We start from the raw sequence: 10,726 nt of genomic DNA on the forward strand, positions 1-10,726 counted from the left end.
AGGGTGAGAGTCTCGTGAAAAGAAGAGGTAGCTCTTTTTTTTTTTTGTATTTTATTTTACTCTTCCAGCTTCACCGAAATGTGATTAACAAACAAAAGGTGCATATATTTCAGGTGTACAAAGTGGCGTTTTGATATACATATGCTTTGTGAAATGATTATTAAAATTATGCTAATAAACATATTAATATATCCATCACCACACATAGTTCCTTTTTTTGTAGTAAGAACATTGAAGATATACTCTCTTGGCAAATTTCAGGTATACAAATCATATTATTTCCTATAGACATCATCCCATTCAGTAGGTCTCCAGAACTTATTTATCTTATAACCAAAAGTTTGTACCCTTTAACCAACATCTCCCCATTTCCTCCACCCCCCAGTAACCACTCTTCTATTTTGTTTTTATGAGTTCGACTTTTTTTAAGATTCTACATATAAGTAAGATCATGTAGTATTTGTCTTTCTATGTCTCGCTTATTTCACTTAGCATAATGTCACCCAGTTTCATCCATGTAGTCACAAATGGCATGATTTCTTTCTTTCTTTTTAAGGGTGAATAATCTTCTGTTTTGCGTGTATATATATATTATACTGTTGTCAAGGATGTGGAGAAAAGAGAGCCCTTACACACTGTTGGGAATGTAAATTGGTATAGCCGTTATAGAAAACAGTATGAAAGTTCCTCAAAAAATTAAAAATAGAACTGTTAAAGAGAAAACCACAGGCCCAGCATGTCATCACTTTTGCTAAAGCCCGTGATCCAAACGGAGACTTAATACCTGACCTAATTGTGGTTTCGGCCTTCATCGCAGATGTATCCTTAATCAGTCTGGAATTTTCTGGTCAAGCGTAATCAATCACTCTCCACCTGCCAAAGGAAGAAGAGGTAATCTGTATGATAAAATCCTTGCCATTCCCTTCCCCCCAAGAAAAAAATATTCTAATCTAAAAGCAGTCCTTTTTTTCCCCCTTTGCTAATAGCTCCCTTGCCCCATACTTCTTCCTGTAGAAATCTTTCACTTCATACAATCCTTCTAAGTGCCCTTCTAGTGGCTAGATGGGATGCTGCCTCGGTCATGAATCAATCGCTTAACAAAGCCAATAGGTATTCAAATTTACTTGGTTGAGATTTGTTTTTGATAGAACCGTCATATGACTCAGTGATCCTACTTCTGGGTACATATCCAAAGAAAATAAAACCACTTGAAGTGATATCCGCACTCCCACGTTCATTGCAGTACTATTCACAATAGTCCAGATAAGGAAACAACCTAGATGCCCGTGGACAGAGGAGGGAGCTCTTTACATGCACCTGGGCTTATCTTCTGAAAAGTCACTCCTGAGAAATCCTTCAGAGGGAATTTTTCAGGTCCAGTGCTGCAGTCTCGAGGAGCAGGAGACAGCTCATTTATCCTAAGCCTGCAGTTGTCGATAATGGGTGGTGCGACACAAAGAAAGATGTGTAACCTTTTTTTTTTTTTATCAGTGTTGTTTGTGGCACAAAGGACCCAGGTTTTATTCATTGACAGCTTATGAACAGCCTCCTTCCAGATGGGCCGTGTGTTTATATTTGTGTGGCCCTTCTCTTTATACACGCATACACACAGATAATGGAAGACTCACCTGGAGGGCAAAGTCATTAACTTTAAGCAGCTGTAGGAGAATTCTCCAGTTATTATCAGCAATTCGATACTATTGCCTGATCCTGAAATGAAATAGTCAAATATATCCCACCCTATTTTGAGGGCTCCAAAGCCTTTGAGGTTTAATTGAAAAGGGCAAACGGCTCCCACCTACAAGGCTCTTCGCCGTATTTAGCTCCCACACATTCTGCTATTCCCATCTCCCAAATCTCCTCGCCCTCGTTCCCTCTAGCACAGGGTTTCTCAACCTTGGCGCTGTTGACATGTTGGGCGGATCAGTCTTTGTTGAAGAGCAGGGTGGAGCTGTCCTGGGCATTGTATTGTATTCAGTGGGATTCCTGGCCTCTACCCACTAGATGCAAGTAGCATCCCCTCTCTCAGTCATGAGAATCAAAAGTGTCTCTAAACCCTGCCCCCTCTTGAGAACCACTGCTCCAGCACAACCATTCTCTGGGGATGGCTGACTGCATAATCCATGTCGGCATACCTTTATCCAGTCTCCAGGTGCAATATCTGCACCACTTTGCAGAGAGGTCTTCAGCAGCCCCAGACCTTCTAGGTGTGCTGGGTAAGGAAATTTGCAAGTTCCTTTTTTGGTCTCTGGGGCTACTGTGTTTTTTCTGTAGCATGCTAAGAATTTCTCTGATGGCGGTGGGCCTCACTGAGGATAAGATTCTCCATAGAGCTGGAGAATCTTGGTCCTCCTTAGAGGACCCTCTCACCGCTTCTGCCACTGGCAGCACTTCTTAATCAGGCTGAGACATGGCTCCCAATCAGAGGAGAGGAAGGCTTGTTTTTGCCTAAGAGTCTAGCCCTTGATTCTCAGGGGACTGCCCCACCTCCCTGATAGTGGCACACTTCCCTCCCAGAAGGCACCAGGAAAACATTTATAAAAAGATAGTGTCCCCTACTCCCAATACCATGGGTTGCAAATGTATGACATACGAACAAGTAAGGGCTATGAATACTGCTTTGCAAAAGCAGTGTCGATTTTAATCATCCCAAATAAATTACAGTTTTCTTCCTAACTAATTACTTTGGTGAGAATAACAAGTTCATAAACCAGTGCGGCTAGAGAAGAGGATGTGTGGGAACAGGAAAAGAGTGGGAGAAGCATTTTGCACTTTATTAAAATAAGTATATTGGCACCTGTTTTTTTATATACAAAAACAAAAAGCAATTTATATATGAATGCTTAAAGTCCTCCTTCTTCTGGACCATTTCTCAGCAGCAAAAATATGTCATTTTATAGGGTTTGTGTGTGTATGTGTTTTTTTTTGTTTTTGTTTTTTTACCTCAGTGTTTATGTTCAAATTCATAGGGCTGTTGGTAGGTTAGCAGGTACACAGATGAGAAAAATATCAGCAGGCAGAATCTTTCTCTTTCTCTCTCCTTAATTTCCTCTTTTGCATGCTGGAACAGAGCTTAGTGCTTACAAAGAGATTCTAGAAGCCATTCCAGGTGAGTGCAGTGAATAAATGGTAGGATAGAGGAACCCCCACTAATACATAGAGGGGAAAAAAGCTTCCTTCCAAGACAGCTAAATCTGTTTGCATAACTCAGTACTCTGCCTGGGACCAACGCTCCCAGCAGGGTCACAGAGATGCTGCTGAGAGGTCACAGAGCCTGTGCCAAGAGGATACCTCCTGCAGCTGTTTGATGGCAGGTAGCATCTCCAAAGGCAGATGGTCTGAGTGAACCCTCCTCCTGATACTGAATTCCATCACTAGTTCCTTCCCCTGGTTCAAGACTTAGGTCTGCTCTGATGTCAGGAGAGAGGTTAGATTCAGATTACTGAATTATAAACGATAGTGTGTTTAGAGTAAATGGAGATAGTAGAACTGTAACTCTGAAGTTTTAGCAATGTTAATAAATCTAAATATGAAAATTGTTTAGATTTTTTTTAAAAAAGAAAGGAATTTTCTTTTCAAAGCTGATGTTCTGAATCCCAGCACTGTAAAGCCATCCACAGATGGACTTCATGAGGTTTATAAACCTCTTAAAATTGAATGCAGATGCATTTTCCTGAGACAGATTCTACATTTTTCATCAGATTCTCCAAGGGATTCATAATTGAAGAAAGGTTAAGAACCACTGTCTCAGAGACGGTCATAAAGGTGCCCTGTTTGTGTTTGTCTAGAATTTTGATGCGTGCATGTGTGTGTGTGTGTGTGTGTGTGTGTGTGTGTGTGTGTCTATTTGGCTTTGAAATTTCTGAGACCAGATAGTTTCACTGGTGTTTCTCTATGAGATGTTTTCCCAGTTGGTAAGCCAATTTGAGATTGAAAAATCTCTGGAGACTCAATTTTTAACTGCAATTGGTTTAGGTCTTGCAGAAAGTTTTTTCATTGAAATACAATAGTGACTTTCTGTGCAAGATGATGTCAGGATAAGAAAGGTCCTTATTGGGAGAAAAGAGGGAGAAAACTAAATACTCAGGATTCACAATCACTTTTGTACCTTTTTAAAAATATGTCTGAGGTAATTGATTTCCTTCTTATTGTCTGTTAAGATTATTATCTCCATTCATCTTCCTTGGAAGTAGTGTGTACATTAAATGCTATACAGAGAGCATGGAATGAGAATTGAAGGTTCCAAGGCTGACTCCAGGCCTAGGAAACAGGTCTTTGCCCTCCCAGACTGCTGTCCTTGTTCACAGCATTGCTACCTCCTTCTCCAAATGCCATGTCTTCTAATGGAGTCCTGAAATTGGGTTGAGAAGCTAGTCCACCTCCTCTTCTTTAAAAGGAGAATAATTTCTCACCTCCCATTCTCTGACCTAAAGCTACAATGACTTCCTTACTGTTTTCAGACACACCAGACCCTTTCTTGCCACAAGGACAATGACATTTGCTGTTCCCTTTGTTTAGAATGCTTTTCCCCCAGATAGCATCAAGGCTTACTCTACCACATCTTTCAGATCCCTACAGAAAAGTCACTTTCTCAGCAGGCCCTTCCCTACTCACCTTAATATATCGATGTCCCTCTGTATTTCATATATTTATATGTAATATTTCCTGCTTTATTTTTCCCTTTAGTACATACCACTATCTTCCCCATTCTACATGTACTTATTCATATGTTATCTAGTGTGTATATATGTGTGTGTGTGTGTGTGTGTGTGTGTGTGTGTGTGTGTGTGTGTGTATATATATATATATATATATATATATATATATATATATATATATAATCTCCATGAGGGCAGGAACTTTTCTCTCTTCTATTTAGTACCAAAAATCACATATATTAGAACAGTGCCTGGTTCATTGTAGATACTCAAAAAATATTCTATGAGTGAATAATCTTAAAAGATTTGAGGATAAATCTTGCTTATGAAAAAGAGTACCGTGTAACCTTTCAACCCAGTGATTTTGTGATCACGCAGCCAAACTAATCAGGCAGGCTGGTTTAAATTGCCCAATAGCCCTTTTCTTTACATCTATCAAAGCACTTGCCACCTCTGTACCATAATTGCTAGATCGACTGTTCTCTTCACCAGGTTAAGTTCTTCTGGGGAATGAAGAATATGTCTTTAACTCTGACATGATGCCTGGAGCACATAGCAGGTGCTCAGTAAATGTAGAGAAAAATGAGTGAATGAATGAACAGAAATACAAAACCACTAAGACAAGCCTTTGAGGCAGATATGAATATCCAGTCATAAGATAAAGCATTTCTTTGTGAAAATGTAGAGAATCCCACCTCCCCCCACCCACCGATTTGTTTTGAGTTATAAATTCTCCAGAGAGTGGCTAGCCAAGGCGAGGAAGAAACTATGGTCTTTGGGAAATCTCTGGAAGCAAAATCAGTAAGCCACCTTGGATCAGGCTCAAACTGAAGTGCCCAGGGAGCAAATGGGAAAGGAGGCATTACAGGAGCCAGACAGAGTAAGAGGTAGTGATGAAAGTTTGTTTAGGTGACTCGATGAGTGTAGGCCATCTTGGAGCAGAGTTCTGAGCTATGATAAACAACAACTTGGGCAAAAGTCTTAAGAAAACTAGTGGGGGTGACCCCAGGTTAGTTTCGTGACTGCAATAGGTTTCCACAGTGGCTTCTACCTTCTACATGGGGGGTTGGATTTTCCATCTTTCTCATCTGCATAGTGGTCTTTCAAACCCAGTTAAAACCACTAAGACCTGAAACAGCATGGCTGGTACATTCACTCAAACCAATCCATTCTGTGGCCTCAGTTATCTGCTAATCTAGGTTTATAGATAGTCTTTCAAAACTCATTTTAGTTAACCAAAATTTTATGATGACTTTATTATAAATGTACCACAATTAGCATATCTACTTTCCCCTTACTCTTCTCTTAATTATTATTATTTCTTTGCCAGTGGCATTTCCTTTGGAAAAGATGAAGCTGTCTTTCACTTCCCTTCTATAAAATTGTCACTTGTATTTAAAAAACTAACACCCTTTATCCTGCTATCTTGATAAAGAAAATATCTGTCATACACAAGATCAAGATTTAGAAATCAGAAGGTGGTTATACCAGTCAAAAGTTTCTGACTTAATACATAACTTTTTTTTTTTCCTTCATAGTCTTCTTCTAAGTTTTATCTTTTTATTAAATCACAATGCCAGGCAAAGTCAGGGGCATGCTGTTCCTGTCATTGTGGTTTATAGATGAAATGAAAGCCAGTATTAATCATCTGTCTTGATTTTGGAACCTATTAATTTTTCAAAAACAGTACTCCAATCACATGAGCCCTTTATTCTGTGATCTTATGAAGTGTCATTTGCCTTTCCTCCTCTTAGAGTACACCTTAGAAAATGTTATATAACACCATTTTAAAGTAAAACTATATTTTTCACTGGCCAACTAGATGAAAGTTCAGTTCAACAAAACTATAACTTTCCTTCTATTTTCCTCTGAAATCTTTAAAATGTAGTTGGTACTTCAGGTCTAGGTCCACTAACTAGAAACAAACTTGAGTCTCTTTTATTCTTATTATAAAGGATTTTATAGAGAACAGACTAAGATCTATTCTCAGATCTGAGGTCCTTAAATTTTTGATAATGAGAGATTTTTTTAAGTTCTCCAAAGTATTGAAGTATAGAAAGAAAGTGATGCTGACAATAAAGTCCTCAAGATATTTAAGTTCTTAGGAGAAACTGGATATGGTAGTCCATCAATTAATATTGTTCAGTGAATTGGTGGAGTTGAGAATGAAGCATACTCTCTATCTTCACCCTCATCCCTGGAGAGAAGAGAATGGTAAAGTAGCTTGGGAATGGTAAGCTACTTGGTAAGGCCTTGATATGTCCTGATTGGAACCACTGTGCAGCAACCAAGATCAATACGGGGTTCTTCTGGTAAAACATGTTTTTTTGTTGGATACTATATTGTGAGTGTATTCTCTGGGAATAAAATTTGCACCCTTTGACTTGATTCCAAGTGTCATTAAATTAAACATTGAACGATGTGGCTTTAGAAAATATGGGTCAGGTGTTTGTTTATTACAAGATTAATATGATTCTTAGGCTGTGAAGAGAAGTCAGTACCATACAAACAGATTAGAGATCTTCAACTAAGATTATTAACTTAAGGGCAATTCTGCCTGCATATTTAAAGACAGTATGGAGATTTCTAAAAAATAAACATAGAACTACCATATGACCCAGCAAGCCCACTTCTGGGTATTTATTCAAAAAAATCAAAAATATTAATTCAAAAACATATATGCACTCCTATGTTAATTGTAGCATTATTTATAATAGCCAAGAAATGGAAGCAACCTAAGTGTCCATCAATTGATGAATTGATAATGAAGGTGTGAAACACACACACGATGGAATATTACTCAGCCATAAAAATGAATGAAATCTTGCCATTTGCGACAACATAAACAGACAGAGAGGATATTATGTTAAGTGAAATAAGTCAGAAAAATTAATGAACAAAACAAAACAAACAGGTTCATAGATACAGAGAACAAACTGATGGTTGCCAGATGGGAAGGAAGTGGAGGAGATGGGTAAAAAAGATGAAGGAAACTAAGAAGTGCCAACTGCCAGTTATACAATAAGTCATAGGGATGTAATGTATAGCATAGGGAATATAGTCAATAATATAATATTTCTGTATGGTGACAGGTGGTTATTAGACTTGTGACCACACTATAAGGTATATAAATGTCCAATCACTATATTTTACACCTGAAACTGATATAATATTGTATGTCAAGTATAATTTTAAAATATCTTTTTTAAAAGTCCAATATATGGAACAGTCCATTTTTTCTTCCAGTTATCTATGCAAAAAAAAAGTAGCTTGACTGCAGATATGCAGTTTTATTGAGATGACCACATAGTAGAAGAACAAATTAATCTCATTTTGCACCTAGTTTTCATTTCAGCTTTTCTCTGCCTCTTCATTTACTATTATGTTTAATACTAGTTTCTGTTTTTAGCTTTGAGAAAGGGAAGAAGTGTAGGAGATACTTATAACATCTGTAGCAATGGACAGAAGAGTGACTAATAATAGGAAATGTCTACATGCCATCTGGTATAAACACAGATGTGTGTTTTCTTTAAAAACAAAAATCCTGCACTCTAAAATGGCAAGATTTACAGAACTCTACAGAAAGTCAAGAACCTATTCTTCAGCGGCTCTTAATTAATAAGAAGCAATCCTACTTGTCAGTTTCCAATTTATTTATAGAACTTCACTGATAGGTACTGCTTATTTTCCACTGCTGATTCAGAATGCAGGACTAATGGTGCATTCCAGCATCAATGACAATACCCAAGAAATTCTTTCATGTCAAGAATTACAGTTTTTTCCCCTCTTTATGCACCTAATATAGTAAATCTAGAATTAGGATATTCTTCTGTGTTTCCTCTAAATCCCACTATGGAGTTTGAAAGCTTCAAAAAAAAAAAAAGAAAAAAAAAAAGAAGCCTAAGGTAGAAGAGATGAGGAAGTTTAAGCACATTTTATGAAGTTATAGGATTTAAGTTTTTAACTATACAATAATCTTTACCTAATAAAAGAAGATGACTATCTGCAAAACTAACTAGTCACTCATAGGGAAGGTTGTCTTTTTTTAAAGCATTTATATAGTTAGTACCAATAATGAATTTACTAAGCCTACTTAATTTTATAGAGAATTAAATTCATGGTTTTTATTTGATAACCCATCCTTTTCAAAATTAAGAGGAGTCCACAGTGTGTCTTAACAGAATGAAAGGCTCTGAGGATATGTCCTTTGAGAGATCACCAACAAGTTAAATTATTCCAGAAATAAAAGTGTAGATATAGTTGTAAATGTCGGTATGTCGAGACCATCCCTAGGGCAATCAGGAGGACTCCTGTGGACCACTCTCTTTAAAAATCATAGTATGAGGAAATGTGTGCTGAGCATAGAAACAATAAAAAAGAATTATGACATGCCTTCTGTTAGGAATGTTCACAAGCTTCACCCACCAAAAGAATGGACAGGACCAGTCTTGTGTGGATGGAATGTATGCTTAGGAAGATGTCTATGTTTTAAATCTCAAAAATTCACCTTTTAGTGCAATGAATCCATTGGGCTTGGTCAAAATAAATTTCATGTCATTTTCAAAGCCTCCTGATTTTCCACCTCTCTTTCTTTGAAAAATCGGTGATAAAATTGAGAAGCACATTCTAGTTACCCAAGTCTATTAGCTTTACTTGAGAGCAATTATCCCTTGTACTATTTACTTCTGTCACTTTCCCCTGTAACAGATAATTGACATAATTGCAGCTTCACGTTCTGCTTGTCACCTACGGTTCAGCTTCTCTGCTCACATGGGAGCACACGAAATCCAGTAGTACATAGAATTCTCATCAAAGTTAGGAGACATTCGACCGGTAAAAATTGGGCATTTGGTCTCTAACCTATTGACCTACTATGTTTTGTTGGCTCTGTGTTCTTTAATTCTTTTCTAGATTGTTCGTACTTTGGAAAATATCTGCTACCTATGTGCTCATTTGATATATTCAAGATTGATCTGTAAAATTGACCTTATCTTAGTTCTTGGATTGTCTTGTTTTGCTTTCATAAAAAAAAAAAAAAGAAAGAAAGAAAAAGAAAAAAAATACTAAAAACAAAATAAAAATCTGATACAACTGGTCTCCATAGATAAAATGCATTTATCCTATTTCTTCACAGATTTATTTTTCATTGTTTCAAGAACTTTTGATAACTGAGCATTAGAGGAAGAATGCTGACAATTTCAACTTTATTAGTTCAAATGTTATTTTCGCAATTTCAAAAGCTTACAAAGCTTATCTAGAAAAAAATGACTCAAGGCATTTGTTACAGAATAATTACATAATTGTCTATGCACTACATTAAATGAATATAAACTTCTTCTACATAATAAAGTTAAAATAAACCAGACACTTTCTGGAAATTACAATATGAGGTTTTCTCATATCTACAGGCTCCTCCTGACATTGCTCTGCTAGCCTGGGAAAAATAGAACAGGCAATGTAGTTCGGCACATTACTGCCGAAGAGGGTTGCTCTAATTTGAGTAAGCAGAATAAAGGTTTGAACAATGGGACAACTTCTAAACTGATGGCAGAGCTATAAGTATCTGGGAAGCCACCACCAGAATTCCCAGCCTTGCAAGTAGTTATAAGAAATAGGGAAAGTTCTTTTAAGCAAAGATTGCTGCCTGCCTATAAATTTGAAGAGACAAAGCAACAAAGTATGAGCCTATCAAGAGCATCTAGGGCTTGGCCTTGAGGAGTTATCACTGTTTACAGGACAGAAAGGGTGGTTGTTCTTGTACTAGCCTTTTCAGCTGGCTGCAAAGACCCTTTTGTTGCTCACTTTGCTGTGGTATAAGAGCAGTGGCTTTCAAACATGTTGGGTCACTCCACAGGAAGAAATATAGTCTATAGTGCAGCCCAGCACATACCTACACTTTTAAAACCATAGCAAGTAACCAAATTAAAAATTTTTAACAAATTGACTTATTTCCTATTTTTAGTATATGCCATGCGTGCATTCCATTTTTTACTTTATGAAACTATTCTATTTATATATAGCTAAGTAAATCTATCTTTAAGTTACAGATAAAATTGAAAATATATAAT

General features: G+C 37.1%; 1 long non-coding RNA gene across 1 annotated transcript in view; it reads right to left on the reverse strand.

The window, feature by feature from the left end:
• Positions 1 to 466: 466 nt before the first annotated feature.
• The window catches only part of LOC111737784, a 13,904-nt gene continuing 3,644 nt past the window's right edge, over positions 467 to 10,726 (reverse strand). Inside the window, exon 3 of the long non-coding RNA XR_002779561.1 lies at positions 467 to 547. This is a non-coding gene — a long non-coding RNA (uncharacterized LOC111737784). The remainder of the gene's footprint in view (positions 548 to 10,726) is intronic.

This window comes from Pteropus vampyrus, unplaced genomic scaffold (genome assembly GCF_000151845.1).
Source record: "Pteropus vampyrus isolate Shadow unplaced genomic scaffold, Pvam_2.0 Scaffold2, whole genome shotgun sequence".
Classification (NCBI taxonomy): domain Eukaryota; kingdom Metazoa; phylum Chordata; class Mammalia; order Chiroptera; family Pteropodidae; genus Pteropus; species Pteropus vampyrus.